General features: G+C 38.2%; 1 long non-coding RNA gene across 4 annotated transcripts in view; it reads right to left on the minus strand.

The window, feature by feature from the left end:
- Nucleotides 1-226: 226 nt before the first annotated feature.
- LOC105880551 (uncharacterized) overlaps nt 227-22,410 on the minus strand; it is a 36,987-nt gene continuing 14,803 nt past the window's right edge. For 2 of the 4 annotated variants that reach the window (XR_012914557.1, XR_012914556.1), the window contains 3 exons: nt 20,710-20,809; nt 16,053-16,123; nt 11,624-11,830 (listed from right to left, as the gene is read on the minus strand). This is a non-coding gene — a long non-coding RNA (uncharacterized LOC105880551). Of the gene's footprint in view, nt 2,184-2,413; nt 2,526-4,629; nt 4,982-11,623; nt 11,831-16,052; nt 16,124-20,709; nt 20,810-22,162; nt 22,190-22,410 lie in introns of those variants that run through there. The other 2 variants (XR_012914555.1, XR_012914554.1) reach the window with 2 other exon arrangements.

A 22,410-nucleotide genomic window follows, 5' to 3' on the forward strand; every position in this document is an offset into this window, starting at 1 on the left:
AGGGGGAAATTGACATCTGTTTCCTTTTAAGAATATTATTACATATTGCATTAAATTAGCATTGCAATATTTAGTAAGGTGCTAACCTAAAAATAAAAACATTTACAAAAAAAAATCACTTACCATCTTCAAGGAAAACAATAGTGATTTTTACAAGTTTCTAAGGATGTTCAAGACTTTTTATATTGCTGAGAAAGGTGTTCACAAGCCAACAGAAGTCGGGAAGTGTTTTCTAGAGCGTTTTATTGTATTGCATTCCAGGTACAATTTCCTTGCTGGAACAAACACAACACTCTCAAAAGCCCTGCAGTTAAACTTGGAAGTTTTCCAGCCCAGTCTCCCCCTTCCAGCTAGGATTTGATTTGGGGAAAATTACATTCCAGGAACAAGCTGTTCTCTCTGGGAGAGCTGAGCAGTGCAGCTGCCTGCTTAGAAGCCATTTCTGGCACCTGCGCAGGGCCATGGGCCTCTGCTAGGCTCTCACTAAGTGTCCAGTCTCTAAAACCCAGGGCAAAAGCGGATAGAGTTGAGGTTAGCCTCTCCTTAGTAACACAGAAAAGAAATCGAGCCACTAGGCAAAGCAGCTGCTGCAAACTGTCCAAATCAGCCAGACCAATAATATTGCTATGGACAGAAATGGCTTTGCCATCAAGAAACGCCTTTATTATGTTTGAAGGGTCCTTTACAGTTTACAAAGTGCCTTCACTCATGTGATCTCATCCGATCTCCACCAGAAGGTGAGGTGTTTTGTCACACAACTGGAAACCAGGGCTCCTTCCACGTGCTGCCCTGCCGCTGCCTCTCAGCAATATAGATCCTCATGTGCTCTCACAACAGCTCCCAAATCTTTGGTCACTGTCCTTACCACGCAGTGATGTAAATGTATATGGCTTTGCTGTCACTCCTTCCCCACCCCCACTGTTCCGCTGCCTCGAATAGTTTGTGAAACCCTTAAGTGCGGGAAGCAGCTTAACAGATAGGTGCATATGGACACCAACGTAGAGCTTACTTAGGGCAGATTATAATTCTTGGAGGCCAGGGTCCATGTCTGATTTCAGTTTGTATCTCTCCTCTCTCAACAAGTGCCTGGCACGCAGTGAGTAGTCACTACACTTTCTAAGAATCCATTCATTTGTTCATCAGAGAGTTCCTGAGCACCTCGATGTGTACTAACCATAAAGGAGATGGGGCAGCGGTGTAGTTACCTGTACGCGTTCCAGCTGGATCAGACTGCTGCTGTCCTGAAATTCTTAAGAACTTTTTAACAAGTGGCTCCAAATTTGATTTTGCATGTATGTAGCTGCAAATCATGTAGCTGGCCCTGATGGCGCCCAGAATTGAGAGACCCACGGTTGCTGCTGACCAAAGAAGTTCCTGCAGTGGAATATATTCTCTCTCCTCTCTTCTCTTCCCCTCCCTTCTTTTCTTTCTTCTCCTTCTCCTCCTCCTCTCAGTCTCCTTCCCTCTCCCTCTCTTTCCCTGTCTCTTGGCTCTGCCTCCCTCTGGGTGGAGGCTAACTATTCCTTCAGTGTGGCCGCATGCTTCTCTGCAGCTAGGTCCTCCAAGCTGACGGGACCCCGAGTTTAGCACTCCCGACACTCATGTACTAGCCCCAGAGAAAGACCCTGGGGCAGGGCCTGGTTAGGTGTCTACCAAACCTGTTTCTTCATTCTCCTGAATTCCCAACTAGCTGGTATTCCTGGCCTCCCTTGTCTCAGGAGTGGCCCTACGACTGAGTTTGGCCGATGGCCTCTGAGCTGATGTGAAAGGCTCCACTTCCAGCTCGGCCCATAAAAACCTTCCAAAAGTGATTCTCTGTCCTCTTTCTCCATTTGCTGGCTGAATGCAGAGGACTCTGAGGCCCAAGAAGAGGATGAAGACACAAGATGAGAGGAGCCTGGGTCCCTGAATGAAGGCCATGTTGGACTTATATGAATTACAAATACACTTGTGTGTTAAACCACAGAGATTTGAGATTTGTCTTTGCAGATGCTGGAGTAACTGATCTGTAATCAACACGCACCTTGATTGCCCCTGTTTGGGATGTCTGCCACCCTTGGGCCAGTTACTATTGCTGGGGGGTGAGGTACTATGAGTGACCCGGCCTGAATCATGTGCCCATCCTGGGACCTGGGGCACCAGATCTCAGCTCCATTAGGGCATGAAGTAAAAGAGGGGTGTTGCTATAAGAAAGAGGATGAGAAAACATGAGATGCCATGCTCCCAACATCAGCTTCCAAAGCTCTGAGTAAGAGAGCAACCTAAAATCTCAGGTTTGAAAAATTTAGTCTTTGAAAATCTGATTAGCTTAATATTAAGACTGTTTTCCTTTTAATATCATCTTAGTTATTTCAAAGAATTTAATATTACCTTTAATCCCATACCAAGATAATTCACAGAAGCTTATGCCCACCTTTACTCTTGCTGCAAGGACTACATATAAGGTTCGCATGGATGGGAAAACTAGAAAGTTCCCAATGGTCTCACTTTCTGTTGCCATAACAACCTTCTGCTCAGGTATAGATCTACAAGGGAATAAATACGACAATAACAGCTGCTCATTGTCCCTAGTATGAAGTCAGCTCATCATTGTCACTTTCTGAAGAACTTTTCATTTTAGTTTTCTTCCTTTACCACTGCATCTTATCTTAAAAGGTTTCCTATTTTTCACCCATGATCAGACTTTGCTCTTCCTCGGGGGGGGGGGGGGGGGAAGGAGTTTAATAGTGCAGCTAAAATTGTGTGAATTTGGGGGCTATTGAACATTCTGGATTATAGTGCTCAAAATGATTCTCCCACTTACATCTCTGCAAAACACTCACCTCTCTGAGGCTCCTGTTTCTCATCTATCAGATAAGCATAGCTACACAGTTTGCCTTCCAGGCTTGTGGTGAGGTTAAAATAAGATCAAATGCCTTGCAGACTATAAAAGAACTTTCACATTTAAGATCTTACAGTTGTCTGTGACAGTCTTCCCTTCAATTAGTACAGATAATGGAGAGTTGAATGAACACAGTGAAGAGCAGTTTTTGCCTTCCTTCCTCCGGAGTGTCCAGACATGGCTCTTTCATCATTACCCTTGAGCCCAATTTCCCTAATCTTTCAGATCTGTGGTTCTCAAGCTTAGCTGCACATTAGATTATCTGGGAGCTTTTTAAATATTCTGGTGACCTTGAGCCCAATTTCCCTAATCTTTCAGATCTGTGGTTCTCAAGCTTAGCTGCACATTGAGATTATCTGGGAGCTTTTAAAGATTCTGGTGCCCCGGCCACATGCCAGAATAATCAAATCAGAAACTTGGTATAGGACCCAGACATCAGTTTTCCTAAAGCTTTCCAGGTGATTCCATTGTGCAGCAAAGGCTAAAAAGCATGGTTTTAGGTTACTCTTTCTGGAGGACTCCAGAAATTCTTTGTTGGCATATCTGAATCTATCTGAATCTAACATATGCCTGAATGATTTCATTTCAACAGGAGATGAATGCACTTTGGAACTATTACAATGGCCTTGTGTGATCTTCTGTTAGCGACAGATGGCTGCAAGGTTGTCTATCACATAGATGTTTATCATCTATGATAGATGTTTATCATCTCCTTAGCAGCATTCAGGAAATGCTTGATAAGATGAAATGTGTCTTGTAAAGAATGCTGCAAATATATAAATTGCTTTATTTTATAGCAAAGGAAAGATGGAGAAAGTGATGGGATCTGAGCTGTTTCTTATGAACCTGCAAGAACACAATTGTATAGGATGACAATTATCTGATGTCTGTTATGGACACTACTTGTAAGGTTGTGTGTGTGTGTGTGTGTGTGTGTGTGTGTGTGTGTGTGTGTGTGTGTGTGTAAGAGAGAGAGAGAGAGAAGGAGAAATCAAGAGAGTTGGGATCCAGCAGGTGGAGTGGCTGGCTGGGGTTGGGTTGTACAGAGCCCTTCCTTCTCTTCTTCTTGTGCCAAGTGGCACAACTGTGAGGCAGCTGGTAAAGGTAAGTGAGAGGGTGAGGATGCTGCCTTTGTATGCATAACAAGTCAGTGGGGACGTGCTGTGATCCAGTGGGCTTAAAGCCATCTTTAGACACAAGCTGGGAACCAAGCTGGTTCTTATCTGCCGAGGCCCTGTGAAGGCCCCCTGGTGGTCATGAAAGGCTCAGCAGAGAGTACTTAGTGCTGGCTGCGAAGTCTCCGTGGATCAGCGTCTGCACCAGAGCAGAGTGTGGACACTTCGGCTCTGGCACTCCAGCACTCCGTTCCTCTCCAGCCCGACGGAGCAGCCCCCACCCCCCAGCTTAGCAGGTTTGTCCAGGATGGCTCTCGGCAGGGTGAGAGGCGAGGGCAGCAGCCGATGCAGCATCTCATCCTCTGGCAGCCGCAGAAAGGGGCATCTGGTGACATCTCCAAACTGTGTGACCCTGGCCCGGTTATTTAACCTTGCTGAGTCTCAGTTTTCCCATTTGAGAATATTTCTCATTTGAGTAATAAGATTTGCAAGACACTGCTGTGGGAATGAACTGAAATCAAGGCACATAAGAAGCTCCTGGAACCAGAAGGGTGTTATTCTGAGTACCTCAATGCATATGCAGAAGCTTCTTGCTGTCGCCTGTGTGTGTGCTCCTGCTTCCCGCTGGCTCACCTGCCCTCTGGGTCCTCCACGGCCTGTCCCCATGGTGTAGGCTGTGTTTCCCCAGGCTCAGCTCTGGACAGCTCCCATCGAAACCACATCACATTGCTTCCATCTTCTCATTTGACCTCCACTCCAACCCTAGGAGGTGGATGAGGTGGCAGCAGCATCTCTACTGTAGCCAGGAGCTAAGCAATCTGCCCAACATCAAGCAGCAGATTACTGGCAACAGCAGCAAGAAAACAATCTGCCATTTGGGGATACTTACTACGTGTGCCAGGCACACACTGAGCACGATGCACGCATTCTCTCATTTTGTCCTCACAAGCAACATGGTGAGGCAGGCGGGCAGGTATGTTTATCGCTGTTGTACAGATAAAGAAGCAGAGGTTTAGACAGTTTGGCTTTTCCAAGGTTGTAAAGACAGTACCTGAGACAGGACCTGAACCCACTTCTCATCAGCTGCAGAGGCCTCTCTGTCTCTTTGGCAGTGACTTGAACCCGGTTCCCTTGATTCCAAGAAACTGATTCTTTCACAACATGATGCTATGCTCTAGGAACAACGTAGCAAATCCACAGCTACCAAAATCACAGCACTTATGTTTTAGTGCTGCGATGTTTTTTTTTTTGTTGTTGTTTTTGTTTTTGCGACAGAGTCTCACTTTGTTGTCCAGGCTAGAGTGAGTGCCGTGGCGTCAGCCTAGCTCACAGCAACCTCAAACTCCTGGGCTTGAGTGATCCTTCTGCCTCAGCCTCCCGAGTAGCTGGGACTACAGGCATGCGCCACCATGCCCAGCTAATTTTTTTTTATATATATATCAGTTGGCCAATTAATTTCTTTCTATTTATAGTAGAGACGGGGTCTCGCTCTTGCTCAGGCTGGTTTTGAACTCCTGACCTTGAGCAATCCGCCCGCCTCGGCCTCCCAAGAGCTAGGATTACAGGCGTGAGCCACAGCGCCCGGCCTTGCTGCGATGTTTTTAAATAATGCCTTCTCTTTGCCTGGAGACATTTCTGCTTAGGATAACTTACTGTCTCAAGCTGAACAGCCAAAAATTTGTACCTCTTATAACTCAGTTCTTTGATGGCCATAATCAGTTGATCCCCAGAAAAATATCAACCCCAGCCTGGTATTCACAGCAGGGCTCAAAGGGAGGAGAAACATTCATTCTTGCTTCCTCTTTCCTATTTACTTAGGGGTTATTATCTCTTATTCTGTTGAGTGTCATTTTTGGTTTTTATGGACCCACTAAGATAAACAAATCACCATTAACAACCCAGGCAGCCTGACAATGGATGATGCATGTGGCCTGGCTGCCTCTTAGGATATTTCAAGTCCATTTACCCTGAATGGCTAAGACATCTAAGAAGGAACACACACTTCCTTAGCTGAGGGTGATATCCCAACTTGACCCACATAGACGCCTCCTCCCAGCCATATGCCCTCTCCATGTGACTTGAGCTTTTCACAGCATAGTGGCTGGGTTCTGAGGGAGAGTGTGTTCCAAGAGCAAGCATTCCAGACAGAAGCTGCAAGGTTTATTATGACCTGGCTCTGGAAGTCCCAAGACATCACTTTTGCTTTGTCCTATTGATCAAATACATCACTATAGTCAGCCAACTTTCAAAGAGAGGGGAATTACAACGCAGCAGGGGATTAGGGTACCTGATCCCTCAGCAATTAGACATTTTTCCCTTTGCCATTAAAATGTTATTTTAATTTACATTTATTTCATTGCAAGAAAGATTCAGCATGAAAAGGGACACACTGTAAACTGGCATTGTCTTATGAATTGCCTATTCAAATATTTTGGTTATCTCTTTCTCTGATCTGTTAGGGCTTTGTCTCAATCTATTTTGTGTTGCTATATAGGAATACCTGAGGCTGGGTAATTTATAAAGAAAAAAGGTTTATTTGGCTCATGGTTCTCATGGCTAGAAAGTTCAAGACTGGGTATCTGCATCTCAGGATCTCAGGTTGCTTCCTCTCATGATAGAAAGTGAAGGGAAGCCAGCGTGTGCAGAGATCACAGGGTGAGAGGGGAGCAAGAAAGGAGGGAGGTGCCAGGCTCTTTTTAACAAACGGCTTTCTCAGGAACTAACAGAGTTAGGACTCACTCACTTCCAAGAGAGTGCATTAATCTATTTATGAGGGATCCACCCCCATGACCCAAACACCTCCCATTAGGCCCCACCTCTAACACTGGAGGTCAAATTTCAACATGAGGTTTGGAGAGGACAAACATCCAAACCATAGCAGGCTTCATTTATTAAGGATATTATACTTTCTTCTATTATATATATATTATGAATTTTTTCTAGTTTCAATTTATCTTTTAATATTTTACAGTGCTTTTTAAAAAACTATCAGTTATTCCACTGGATACTTTTATATGTTTATTATTTTTTTCCAACTTTATTTAGTTGACCAATAAAAACTGTATATATTTACAGGGCACAATGAGATGTTTTAATATATGTATACATTATGAAATGATTAGTTAACATATCCAGCACTTTATATACTTACCTTTTTTGTGATGAGAACATTTGAGATATATTCTTTTAGCAATTTTCAAGTATACGATGCATTATTAGCTATAATCACCATGCTGCTATACAACAGATCTCCAGAACTTATTCATCCAGTCTAACAGAAACTTTAGACCCTCTGACCAACATATCTCCATCTCCTCCCACCCTCCACTGACCCCGGCAACCACCATGCTCTCTCTCTCTGAGCTCAACTTTTTTAGATTCCATATCTAAGTGAGATCATGCACTATTTGTCTTTTAGGGTGTGGCCTCCTATTTCATTTAGTATAATATCCTCCAAGAATGACAGGCTTTATTTTTTTAAGGCTGTATAGTAGTGTGTTTGTGTGTGTGAGAGTATGTGTGTGTATGTAACTTTTTAGAATTCATTCATCTGTTAGCAGACACAGGTTGGTTCCCTATCTTGGCTGCTGCAATGAACAAGGGAGTGCACACATACTGATTTCATTTCCTTTAGATACATACCCAGAAGTAGGATTGCTAGATCATATGGTAGTTCTATTTTTAATTTTTGAGGAAACTCTATACTGTTTTCCATAATGGCTGTACCAATTTATATTTCTACCAACAGTGTACATGGGTTCTCTACATATTCACCAATACTTGTCTTCCATTTTTTAAATAATAGCCATTCTAACAGGCACAAGGTGATATTTCACTGTGATTTTAATTTGCATTTCTCCTAAGACATTATTCTTTCCCTACTGTGTGTTCTTCACAACTCTGTCAAAGATAAACTGATCATAAATGCACGGATTCATGTGGTTAACTAAAAAGACTTTTCCCATCCTGTGCTCAGATACATATTATTTTTATTCTTAATTTATTTTGTGGTTTAGTTTTTAATAATTAAATCAGTAACATTTGAACTTATTTTGATATATACTTGAAAGAAATTTAAAAAATTTCCCAAATGTTTACCCAATTGTCCTGATACCATTTATTTAATAATATATCCCTTCTTCATTGATTTAAAATGACATCTTTATCTTATACTGAATTGTTATATATACTTAGACCCGTTTGGAGATTTTGAAGCAAGGGAATGAGAGATCTATGCTCTAGAGAGATTACTGATGTCAGGATGTAGCAGCAGAATATTTGCTGTTAGTGCCACGTCAGACGTTGATCTCAGGAACACATATGTTGTTTTGTTTGGAGAATTTTTGTCAGAGGTGGGGGACAGTGGTGCTGGGGTAGAGCAGCAGTGGATGTTCACGCAGATTAGCCGTGTTCAGAGTGTGATTGTCTGTGGACTCCCCAATCACGTTTTACACTCACACAGACACTCCAGGTATTCCTTCTCCCCTTTCTGTGTTGGTTTCTAGTTTTCTGGTTAGCAATGGACAAAACAGGAAAATGAGAAAGTCTGGGAAAACAGAACTGTTCAGAACTTTCTTTGTTTGGAAAACAAGAACATGTTGCTCTACTAGATGGGGAATATAGTAGCTTTGTTTTATATTTTAATCAATGTCTCCATAAAACTTGTACCTATACTAACAAGGAAATACTATCAATTTGAGTTTTACTTCTTTACTTTATCTAAAACTAGGTATTTGGATCCAGGAACATCATAAATTCCACTCAGATATTTTAGATCTCAGTCAGAAGTTTCTAACATTACTTTTCAGAGGAAGAAACTAAAGGTTAAAGGAGTGAAATGACTTTTCCATGTGAAAAGACAGGGTGTTCTCCCTCCCTTATCCCCTTCTTTGGAGGAGGTTTTTGGTGAGGCATATAAAACAGAGAGACTGTTAGTATAACAACTCATTAGAGTTATCACAACAGAAAGTCAGAATTATTAAAAGTTTGTTGGTTTTAAAGATATTTTACCCAAGCATGATGGAACTACCTGTATTAATGATATTTCAGGAACAAAATCATTTCATGACTTCCCACTTTATTTTAATACCTGGATGTGATGTAATTTAACCTCTTCATTACACAACGAGCAGGACAGAGCCAGATTTTGTGGGGCCTAAAGTTTATACAATTTTAGGAGCCCTCCACTAACAAAAAGAATGATAATAGAAATCAAAAATTATAAAATGTACAACTTGACAAATAGCACAAAATCCAGAGAAATAACATTCTATTATATTAACTGTTCGACAAATCTACATATTTTTTTCTTTTTTTTGAGACAGGGTCTTGCTCTGTTGTTTGGGCTATAGTGCAGTGGCATCATCATAGCTCACTGCAACTTCAAATTTCTGGGTTCAAGTGATCCTCCTGCCTCAGCCTCCCAAGTAGCTGGGACTATAGGCACATGCTACCATGCCTAGCTAATTTTTCTATTTTTTGTAGAGATGGGGTCTCACCATGTTGCTCTGACTGGTCTCAAACTCCTGGTCTCAGTTGATCCTTTTGTCTTGGCCTCCCAAAGTGCTAGCATTACAGGCATGAGGCACTGTGCCCAGCCTGGCTGCATATTCTTTGATTGTCACTTCATAGTATGATGATTTTATAATATATTTTTTATGCATAGAAAAGAGAGATAATTCAGTCCTTCCTCTGGCATGGTTGATAAAATCTTGTTTTTAAAATGATAGGATGTAAAATAAACAAATGCCTATTTACACACAGGTATACTGGCTAAATGTTTTACTGCTGCAGGTTTGTGCTAGGTATTGATGAGCCCTGAATCCTCCGCTAACAAGTTTTCATATCTGATCATCTGACATTTTCCACAGATTACTTTCTGTCTCCATATAATTCAAACTTTGCTTCTCCTCTAATACTCACTTAACTTCCAGTGCCTGGTACCCTAGACACATCCATACTGTGCTAAGATCTTTGGCCCTGAACCTTGGTGTTACAAAAGCCTATGACCATGTAAGCACAGTGCTAGGGACCCTCCCAGGGCTTTGGCAGCGGCCCTGAAGCTTAAGTTTCATCACCTTCTGGCACATCAGCCTCTGTTGATGGAAAAAATGGAGATGAAAACAGCTGGGTAAGAACAAATTTGCATGAAAACTCAGGTCTCCTCCCTGCAGTCCACAGTTTTTTTTTTTGCTAGATCATATTTTAAAGGTAATTTTTAAAAATCTTCTCCACTAAAATTACCTCTTGCTTTTGATTTTTCATGATTCAATAAATTTAACTTTTATTGTGGAAAGCATTATAGTTCTCAAAAGTGAGGTTTTGTTTTTCATAATTTGATCCATCATAGGCATGATTCATATGGGTAAATACAAACTTGGAGTTAAGAAAGAATCTAGGGAAGTGATGCACTACTTTGAACCTCCATTTACCCACACCACTTCTGTTCTCTTCTCGAAGGCATGGTGACTATTTTAATTAGTCTACAAATAACAGTTTTGAAATAATGTCTAACACCTACATTTCACTATGTCCTTTTAAGGAGACCAACAATATCCCATACTTATGAATATTAGTTTTCTTGGAAAAAAAAACCAGTCCATTTATAAACTAAAATGCCTTTAGTTCTTCGGGAAATTAAAAAAAAAACCCACCATGTCTCCTAGTACATTTGAGAAATATCACCATTTCAAACATAAGAAAATAACTTACTTGATACATAAATACTAGAAGTCCAAGATGATATATGGGGGAAATGATGTATGTGCTAAATATCTCTGTAATCAAATACAAAGATGTTTATTATAATTTTGCTTTGTATTCCTGGGGAGGAAAACCCTTTAAGGAATTACGTTCAGTAACACCACTACATTAGAGTAATAGGAACAACATACTTAACTCTAACTTCAGCACTGAATGGTATTCAAGATATTTTTTAAACTACCTCAACAACATAACAATACCTCAATTTCTAATTAAAAAAAAAATCAACCTAGCATTCTCTTCCATCATTCACTTCTAATAGGAACTAATTTTAAAGGCAACTATCAAGTACATGGTTAGATGGGTTAAACTGGATACACATTCATCTATAAACCTAAAGAGCAAAAATCCCAAGGATATGTAAAACTATCAGAGAACAGAAAAGACCAACCTGGGGCACTGATATCTACTTTCTTATTTTATAAAACACTGTGATCCTTTTTAGAGTGAAAATTTTTAGTTGTAAACTCATAACCAGTATATCTAAATAAGAGTAAAAGAGCATTACATCATGCTCCAAAAACAAATATTATTTGAGATTATGAAAACCTGTAATACTTGTTGAAAGAAGGAGTTATTATTGAAAAATGGAAACAAAACTTGGGAAGAATAACTAAACAAGAAGTACACGGATAAGCTTTTACCTTTTTCATGCCATCTGTAAGTCTTCTGCTTTATGTAGATTATTTTTGGTAAAATATGATAAAATTATTTTATATATAATTATCAGGCATAATATTCAAGAAAGCAGATTCATTCTCCTCCCTTCCTATAAAATATCCAAATTGGGGCTAAGCACCCTAGGACTGCCAGGACTGGTTTGGACTTCATCATGCACTGGATGTGGGCCTTCAAAACCAAAATATGATTTCCAAACTCTTTATTGTGTGGTTACAGAGGATGTGAAGATTGATTTTGTGAGTCTAGAATTGGTGTGAAAGACACCCAATTCCCTGAACTCTTCAACGTTTTTATAGGTTTCACAGTGCTGGGTTCCGCATCCTTGTTTGGCCACCTTAAACCAAGGGGCTGAGTTTTGGAAACCAAAAAATTCAGCCTGGTTTCAGCCCCTCTGTAGACAAAAAACAGAACTGATTAGAAGAGATTTGCTACTTGCCTTATTATATATACCTATATTTTTCTTAATAATTATCAGTAGAAAACAGAAATTTCGGACATCATTTTATTTAGATGAAAAGTAAGCTATATTAACACTGAAGCTTCACTTCAAACTCTAAACATGTAGTCATTAAAATGTTAATATTATTAATCATCACATTTTATCATCAGATGAAATAAATGTTTTATACAAAGTGGCTTTATCTTAGCAACTCCATTACCTGTGCCCTAAAAAATGGGAGAAAAATAAACTTCAACTATGAAAATCTAAATTTCAAATGATAAGAGTAAGGTTACTCTATGGGGAAAAACACAAATGAGGATTTATAAAGAATAAACAGAAATACTCCTTAATACTTTGAAATGTAAAAAAAATTTTTAAAAAGAATGAATAGAAATGAATGGCAATGGAAATAACTGATAGATTTCCTGGATTTGCAAATACTGAATATTTATTTTGAAGATTGGAATGTTCAGCAACATCTAATCTTAAATTGTTTCAAATCAACCAAGTGTTTAGTACTAGTTCTGAATAAATTTTGTGAGGGGTAAGGCTTATTATTAGTGAGTTTCTAATTCCACAAAAATAAAATCCAATGCCAATCACCAGGTAAAATTTTAGAGTTATCTTTGATTGTATAACTACAACATATTTTATAGTGAGGTACAATGGTTTATAATAGGATAGAGTACTTTGTACAATTTTTTTTTTTTCAGAGATAGAGTCCGGCTCTGTCACCCAGGCCGGTCACTGCAACTTCGAACTCCTGGGCTCAAGTGATCCTCCTGCCTCTGTCTCCCAAGTAGGTGGGACTATAGGTGTGTGCCATTGACTCTGGCTAATTGTTTAATTTTTTGTAGAGATCAGGTCTAGCTATGTTGCCCAGGCTGGTCTTGAATTCCTGGCCTCCAGAGATCTTCCCGCCTCAGCCTCCCAAAGTGCTGGGATTATAATACTTTGTACATATTAAATGTTAATTCCTATTGTCCTTTTGCTCTTTTAAAATTTTAAAATTTTATTCATTCTTTATTACAGTTTTCTTTTTCTTCCAAAAACCAATAAGACATTATAGTATAGTGTTTAGTATATGAGCATATTTGTTTTTCAGCATAGTAAACATTATCCAATAATATCAGCTGCCATCTGTGTAACTCTGCTGCCTGGATTTCTAGACCCCAATCACAGCTGGGCAGAGGGGGAGACTTTGTTCTTCTACCCATTTAGCCTGGTTTGGTGCAACGGGACAGGAGAAGAGATCTCTGCCACTGTAGGTGCCTAGACTGAAGCTGAGAAGGGAAGAAGCTTTACCTCTGAGTACAGTTCAGAATATTCATTATTACAATTATTAAGGAGAATATTCAAAACTTGGAAATAAGGTGAAGTGATGGCTGCATAATCTTTTAATCTCATACTCACGCACAGTTTAAAGAAGCTACCTGGCAATCATCTAATTCTCCAGGGAAAGTAATATTGATGGACAGCGTATTCACTCTGGCTTGGAGCTCACACATGTACATAACAAAAAACTCTACAGCTAGAGGCTAACTTATATGAAATGGATGAAGTGCTATGATTTTCTTCTTTGTTCAGTAGAAAGGATAACTTTACAAGACTATGGTTTTATTGCCCTGTAGAACAGTTTTGTATCTAATTTAGCAATCTTATCTATGCATTCCTTTTTTTAACCCATTCATTATAAAAAACAACAATAACCACACTTTTAATATTATCATTTGAACTAGCTTTTTCATCCTGCTGGTTCCCTTACTGAGTTAAATAAAACTTTGGCATATGCTCCCCAGTCTATTTCATTCTAATTTTAATCTATTTAATTCTAACCTTAGAATTATGTTTCTAAGATTATAAGATTTGCCTTTTGTTGCTGACCAGAATTGTGCCAGATGGCTATTCCCAGCTGTAAAGGGGGGTTAGGAATTTGAAGATTTACTTCTTAGTCTTTGTAGGCTAAGAAAGAAGGAAGAAGTTTCAAGACAGCAACCAGATGTGAGGGCTATCTGGCTGCGACATCTGTCACCAAACTGATCGCTAGGGTTGATTCGGCTGATCTGGTTGGCTGGCTAGGCGGCTGCCCCCTTCTTCCCTCACTGCTCCATGTGTGTCCCTCCTGAAGCTGCACACTTGGTCGAAGACAACAACCTCCCGAATAGAGGGGGACTGTTCTTCAGTCAAGGGTATACAAGCAGCTGCTCTCCCCTGCTGGAACCTCCAAACGAGCTCTCAGGAGAGTAATCTATGGGAACTGTCACTAACCGAATGTTGTGTGTGCTGGTAATGAACGATGAGAGAGAGAATACTGTAATTTCAATCTGCGTTTGTTGAAAAAATCTGCATATAGTTCAAACCTGAATTGCCTGTATTATTCAAGGGGTGACTGTACGTAACTTTACAAATACTCTAACAAGTTTATTCGCTTTTCCTTAGGAAATAGACTCTTTATATTTAAACCCTTTATCTGTCAAACTTTACTTGTATAACTTGATCCAGTTTTAATTATTTATTAACTGAATTTTTCCTATTCTACAATTTAACTAGTTGATTATGTGGCTAATAGGGACACCAAAGACACTAAGGTGGGTGGATATTATAACACTATTGGCTACCGATGACTTACCAGAGGCCTCCACTGAGTATGAAAACTTGTATCCTACCAAGTCTGACTAAAAACCACCAGTCTTAATCAAACTTGTTTTAAAGGAATCATCCACTTTGTAAAACTTTTAATTTCTAAAATTTGTACTGTCTTAAATTTGAGAACTTTGTCCACAGTACTAAAAAACCATTTAGTATGCTCCCTTAATAAGATAATAAAACAATGAATTTCTACAAAACTGTCTTCCAGACTTTCCATATTCAATTATGAGTGTACAGGTCATGCACACTCTACCTTTGCATATCTCTTCTATCTGTTCTCTCGTTTTTAACCCCCAAATCATTGTCTTAGTCTGATCTTATCTGAATCTTAGTCTTAGTCTAAATTTGCTGTATAAAAATTTATCTTCCTTGCTAGGCTACAATAACTTCCTATAGGTTTCTTCCTTCCAAATCATTTGATATTGACATATCTTCCTACAACAAAAGTTAAGAAATGTCATTCCTCTGTTACGAGATATTCAAATGTTCCCACTGCCTATAGAGGAAAATTCAAAGCAGCCCTAAACTACTTCTCTGGTCTCATTTCTTACTACATGTCATCTCTCACCTTATACCCTAGTTTCAACTGAAAATATCCTGAACCAAAATGAACTTTTGTTCCATTTGTCTTTGCTAATGCTTTTCCCTCAGCCTGGAATGCTCCTTACCCTCTTTTTTCTGCCTAGTAAAATTTACTCATCTTTAAGGTTTGACTAAACACCATCATCTCCTTTGGGGAGGCCTACAAGATCTATCACTGTGAAACAGAATAATCATTGTTCTGGATACCCAAGAAATTGTACCCTTATGGCAGCATTTATTTTCTAGAATTTTTTGCTTTCTTGGAGCCCACAGAAAAGTGTGGGTAGATAAAGAAAAAAAGAAAACATAGTTACAAATACAGATATGAAGTGTTCAAGTTCAGACATCATATTTAGCAAGTTAAAATTAATTTCTAAACGTACTTGTAAGTACCTGATTTGGAAGGGAAGACGGAGCACTAACTATTCCACACAAGATAGAAGATGAAAATAATCTTTGTCATTTTGATGATATTTGAGAGTCACAGGATATTTTACTTTCAATAGATTCTTTTTCTAAGGACATTGTAATTCTGTATTTTATTTAGACTAAATGACTCCAAGAACATTCTATGAAACTATGTTAATACATATTTTCAAAAATAAAATGTGATAGTAGGTGCTTGTTCACTGAATGTCATCTTTCTCAGTGTCCAGAGATAAAAAGAATCCAGTTGGCATTTTTTGATGCTTTGAAGTATGTTGGTCTGCACTACTATTCTTGATACAAATATTTAAGAGATGATATATATCTAAATTTTAAAGTATCTATACATTTTATATAACCAACAAGCAAAATTATACATATAATGTTTTCCTGAACATGTTGAACATTGTGATCTTGATAAACCAGTGAAAATATAAAACTACCCAAAAAAAAAAAAAAAAAAACTACCCAAAGTACTGCAAAATAAACTTCATAAACATGAAATACACGATACCTTGAAAAGGTGACATATGTGGTCATTTCTGCCTTTTTTCTTCTCTTTTTCTTGATGTTTCACCTTTTGTTCTAAAAAAACATATTAAAGGTTGCTTCAATAAAATAAAGACACATAGACCTTATTTATTTTTGAAGAGTGATTATATTTACATAGTCTAAAATTTAAAAAGTAAAAAGTTTCCTTTGTATCCATCAACCAAACATCTAAATTTTCCCTTAGTCACTCGGGGTTGCTATAACAAAATACCACAGCTGGGTAGCTTAAACAACAGATATTTATTTCTCACAGTTTTAGAGGCTTGGAAGTCCAAGACTAAGGGATCAGCAGATCCAGTGCCTGGTGAGGGCCCACTTCCTGGCCTGCACACTACCTCTTCTCACAGTAGCCTCACAGGGTAGAGAAAGGAAACTCTGATGTCTTTTTCTCTCTTATAAGAGCACTACTTCCATCATGGTTCTCCACCCTCAAGACTACATCTAACCCTAACTACCTCCCAAAGGCCCGCTTCCTAATACCATCACATTGGGGGGGTCAGGACTTCAATATATGAATTTGGGAGGGGGGGTTACAAGAACAGATCTTACAAATTTTCTGCATATCTTTCCAAAGACAGTTGTATGCATTTATAGACTAATAGGCATATACATTCTTCCCTTCACCATCACTATTTTCCATAAATGGTTATATATTTCACAAGCCATTCTAAGTGGATATAACTTGAAGGCCATTCCTAATCAGTAAGCAAAGGATTCCTCAATATTTTTTATGACTTCAATGTAGTCCATTGTATAGAGATTTCAGAATTTATCAGTCTACTGTAGAAAGACATTCATATTGTTTCCAGTATTTTACAAATAATATTGCTACAGATGACATGTAAATGTGTCATTTTACAGGTGTGTGAAAATATCCATAGAATAAATTATTAGAAGTGGAATTGAGGACTAAGGATTATGTGTATTTCTAATTTTAATAGATACTGTCAAATTGCCCTCCTCTAATTCTCAATCAATTTTTTTCTTCACCAGCAAAGAGACTACTTATTTCCCCAAATCTTTACCAACATGGTATGACAATAAACTTTTGAATCTTTAATCTGTAGGTGAAAAATGATATCTCTAATTGAGTTCGCATTTCCCTTATCATGAATAATTCAAGCATTTTTATGTAAATTTAAGAGCTATTTGTATTTTTCCTTGTGTGAGTTGTCTGATCAGACCTTCTGCACATTTGTCTACTGGATTGTAGGGCCTTTTATTGTTGATTTGCCCCCACCCTAAATCACATTGTTAGACTATCCAGTGTGGCCAGCCCCTAAATCACATGAGCCAAGGTCGTCAGGCAAACAAAGATAAAGGTTGACTGATCTTTATCCAAATGCTTGAGACTAAAAGTATTTCAAATCTTGGATTTTTTTGGATTTTGGAATATTTACATACACATAATGAGATAGCATGGGATGGGACCCAAGTCTAAACACAAAATAGTATAAAATTCATTTATGTTTTATATATATCTTATACCCATAGACTGAAGGTCATTTTATACAGTAATTTTTAGTAAGTTTGTGCATGAAACAAAGTTTGTGTACACTGAACCATCAGAAAGCAAAAGTGTCCCTATCTCAACCACCCATGTGGTTGTTTGACATCATCATCGTTCCTGATTCTGAATTAATTTATATGCTACTGATAAGTAATCATTATTACACTTATTCACAGATAAGTTTTTAACAGTAAAAAACATGACATACCATTAATAGAGTGAAAAAATAATGTGTTTGGGGTAATTAAGCAGTACAGCAGCATCACTAGAATACCTGCATCAGCTGTTAAAAAACAGCAACAACAAACAATGGCAGGCTTTCGGTCTTCACCATGATGCCGTGTTTTGATGAAAAAGTTACTGTACACTATTTTATTTTTTAGGTGAGAAGAAACATCAGAAGCAATCGAGTGACCAAGAAGTGGGTCCTCTAGGGATGTGGAGACATTCTGCTGGATGGCTTTTTAAAACATTTCTTCCAGAGTCATCTGCCTCATTAACAATGGTTTTAGTATCAGAAGACTTTCTACAACTTTAGAAACTAGCATGATTTCTTGTTCTGTTATAAATGCATGCTGCTCTAGTCCTTCAATAAGCCTATCACACGTTTTCACCATGTTGTCTATAGGCACTTTTTCTTCGGTGTCTGAACAAAGTCAACTTTATCGTCAACATTATCATGATCACCTTGATTCAGAACCATTTATTTCACCATCAGGCAATGAATGAACAACTGGAGCCTCATCATCAGTGTTAAAAACTTCTTCAATATCCATTTCTTCCAGCTTACTGACAGACTCTGAAAAAATATTTTTTGCGTTATGTTAAGGAGGGCAGACATCTTTTTCTCATTTGACATATGGAATCCTTCAAAGTCACCATCTTGTTCCTTATCATCAGTGAACATAGTCACAGGCCAAAGGTTGTGTCGGGCATACACAACTGTATCTTTAGTCACTGTGCTCTAAGTGCCGGCAACAGCATATACAGGATCCTTCATGCTAAATTCTTTTTGAAATTCTTCTACATCCATGTCTCTGTTCACTGTGGTTAGTATGCTGTTCAAGAAAGTGTTTTATATTTACTCTTCATTGATCTAAGGATACCCTAGTCACGTGGATGAATTAATGAAGTAACATTTGAGGGAAAAGTACATGGCATAAATATTATTTCTGATGAGAATTTCAGCTAGAGGATGAGCAGAATAGTTGTCAAGGAATAATAAAATCTTGGAGTCATCATCCAGTCTAGCTCTTCCCTGTGTGACCACAAGCTGCTGGTACAAAATGTTTGTGAAGCCAATCAGAAAAGATGTCCCTGGGAGATCCATGCCTTTTTGTTAGCTTAATAATGGACTAGTAAGAAATTCACTCCTTGGAAACAGCAAGGACACAAGCTTTTGCCTGTCACAGCAAGTTTACATTTATGTGTGTCTGCTGCATTAGCACATCCAGCAGTTGTCCTGTCTTTGGCATTCCTGTAAGGGCCGTCTCATCAGCTGTAGTCAGTGTCTTTCTGGGGCAATAATGTCAAAACAGTGATGTTTCATCAGCATTACAGACTTGTTCTGGCATCAGACTGTCATTAGTAACAACCCTGGCAAACTCATCAATACATTTCCCTGCTGCTTCGTGAGAAGCAGATGCTTTATCATTACAGATCTTTAAAAAAATTAATGCCATGTCTTTTACAAATTTTGGCTATGAGCCTGTTGAATATTCACAGTTCCCTTCAATTCTCACTTCTTTGTGATACATCTTTGCTTGTTTCGTGGTCAGCACACCATTAAGTGGCATGTGTTCACTGTGAAGCTGGTGGATCCACTATTTCAATACATGATTGAGATCTTCATTTTTACCTTTATACAGTGTTTTTCTATTTTTCATTAAGTTCTGTTCATCACTTTCAGCATATACCTGTTAGTCATTTGTATGCCTTCCTTTGTGAAATGTTTATTCAGGTCTTTTGCCCATTTTTAAATTGGATTGTTTATTTATTTATTTTTGCTATTGAGTTTATATATTTCCTTGCCGGATGGATGGTTTGAGAATATTTTCTCCCATTATGTAAGCTGTCTCTTCACTTTGTTAATTGTTTCCTTTTCGGTGTAGAACCTTTGCACAGCAGTTTGATGTAATCCCAACTGTCTATTTTTGCTTCTGCTGTTTGTGCTTTTGAGGTCTTACCCAAAAAATCTTTGCCCAGATCAATGTCCTGCAGCATTTTTGCCAGGAAGGTTGATAGTTTCAGATCTTACATTTAAGTCTTTAATCTATTCATATTTTGAGTTGATTTTTGTATATGGTGAAAAATGAGGATCCAGTTTTATTCTTCTACACATGTATATCCAGTTTTCCTAGCACCATTTATTAAAGAGATTGTCCTTTCCCCAATGTATGTTCTTGGCACCTGTGTCAAAAATGAGTTGGAGGCTGGGCATGGTGGCTCACACCTGTAATCCTAGCACTCTGGGAGGCTGAGGCAGAAGAACTGCTTGAGCTCAGGAACTTGAGACCAGCCTGAGCAAGAGCGAAACCCTGTCTCTACTAAAAATAGCAAAATAAGCTGGGCGTTGTAGCACATGCCTGTAGTCTCAGCTACTCAGGAGACTGAGGCAGGAGAGTCACTTCAGCCCAGGAGTTTGAGGTTGCAGTGGGGCAACAGAGTGAGTCTTGTCTCAAAAAAAAAAAAAAAAAAATGAGTTAGCTGTAAGTGTATGGATTTATTTCTGGGTTCTCTATTCTGTTCTATTGGTCTATGTGTCTGTTTTTATGCCAGTTTCATGCTGTCTGGGTTACTATAGCTTTGCAGTATAATTTGAAATCAGGTAAGGATGATAAGAGTTATAGTTATAGGGTCCTGTACCCTGTTTCATAGAGTGCCAGGGAAGCAGTAAATGTCCATACAAGTCTGACGGCTCTGAGGTGAGGGGAGGAGAACCTTAGGGTAGTAACATGAAACCAGAGAAGAAATGACTGGTAGATGAGATTATGCTGACCAGGCTTTAAATAACCTTGCATTTAGTACCTAAGCATGGCAGAGAAGGAGCAGAATTATGCACATAATCCTACAGGTGACATAGAATAAAAGAGGTAGAAGGCCACCATACCGGAAGGTACCAGGCAGACAGGAATGAAGCCATCTTAGTGACAAATGGTGTGGATCCATGACTGAGGACCAGACATGATCATGGACATCTCAGAAGGTACCTGCATTAACAGATAATATTGAAGACCAGGTGAATATGTGTACCTTCTCCCTAGTCTTGCCTTGAGACCACCCCTAAGCCCACTCCCACCTCAAAATTACACCCAAAGTAGGAAACTCCAAACTAACTGAGATCAGGTTTCTATTCTCCTCTAATGAACAAAGGCTTCAAAAATAAAATAAAATGAATTATAGAAAAATAAAGTTATATTTCTTTCACAGCTAGGATAGAGATTTCATACCCATACATTATGACAGAGTTGTTCATATGATTCTCTGTAAGTTCTTAAAGATATCTGTTGATATATCCCCTTTTTACTTTTGTACCTATTTTATTTATTTTTTTAGTAGATTCATCAAAGGTTTGACCAGTTTATTGGAATTTTTTTCAAATTTTTATTTTTCCTGTCTCTTAGAAGTCACTAAGGTTTTTAATCTTTATTATTTCCTTTCTTCTACTTTCCTTTGAGTTGTATTTTAGTTGTTCTCTTTTTAATTTCTTGATTAGATGAATTCTGTTCTCCTAATTGGACCCTGGATGATATTACATTCATACAGGTGAATTAGTTTTATGGCTTAAATAAGCAAATATAATTTTCTATAACAAACATATGACAGAAATTTGGTAGCTATCAAAGTTAAAACTTATATTGAGGACTATTAAACAAATTCTTGGTAGTAAATAGCTTACTAACTCAGAAAACTTCTTGCCCTTACTCGACAAACATTTAAAGAAGTCCTGTAATCAATTAGAAGAAATTGAGCAAGTATACACTTAAATGTAAGATTTTGTCCATTAGCCTAAGGCTTTTTCTTACTTAAACCACTGAATTCCCTGAAATGTAAATATTATTTAGCCCATTCTCGTTTATTTGACCGAGGATGCTAAAAACTACTTTAAGTTCTCAAAATACTTGGGGCAAAAAGATTATTTCCTCTCAGTGCTCCTATTCACTACCACTGTACAATCATGGCCCATAGTTCTTTCCAGTGTAACAGGATGAATCAAGGTATATTTGGGTTTTTAATTTTTATTTATATATTATCCTGAAAGAAAGCCTAGATATCACCAATAGAATATTGTAAAAGAAGGGAATTAATAGCCAGAAGTTCATCTTATGATTGAGAGGGAAAAATGGTGTAAGACTTATATTAATAGCATAAGCATCTTCTAAATTCTGGTCCAGGTGTCTCATATGCTGAATGAAGAAATAAAGATGCAGACAGGATGACAAGCTCAAAGTTAAAGGTCAAAAGTAGGATTTTGACAAAAAACTGGATTGTTCTTCTCTGGCCTTACCTTTTTTTTTTTTTTTTTTTTTTTTTACTTTGATCGTACTGTCAAATGGCCTTACCTTTTTTTACACTGACTATACAACGGCCTGATGGAGCAAAAAAAAAATACAGAATTTACCCTGAGAAATCTGATTATAAACACAACTATTGTTATAATAAACATCAATTAAACATTGTCTATTTTTAAAACCCCAAAGAAAACAGAAGGAAAAAATAAAGATAAGAGCAGAAATTTGAGAAAATAGGAGGAGATACAACATATAGAATCAATGAAGCCAAAAACTGTTTTTTAAAAAGACCTACATAC

This window comes from Microcebus murinus, chromosome 23, assembly GCF_040939455.1.
Source record: "Microcebus murinus isolate Inina chromosome 23, M.murinus_Inina_mat1.0, whole genome shotgun sequence".
NCBI lineage: Eukaryota > Metazoa > Chordata > Mammalia > Primates > Cheirogaleidae > Microcebus > Microcebus murinus.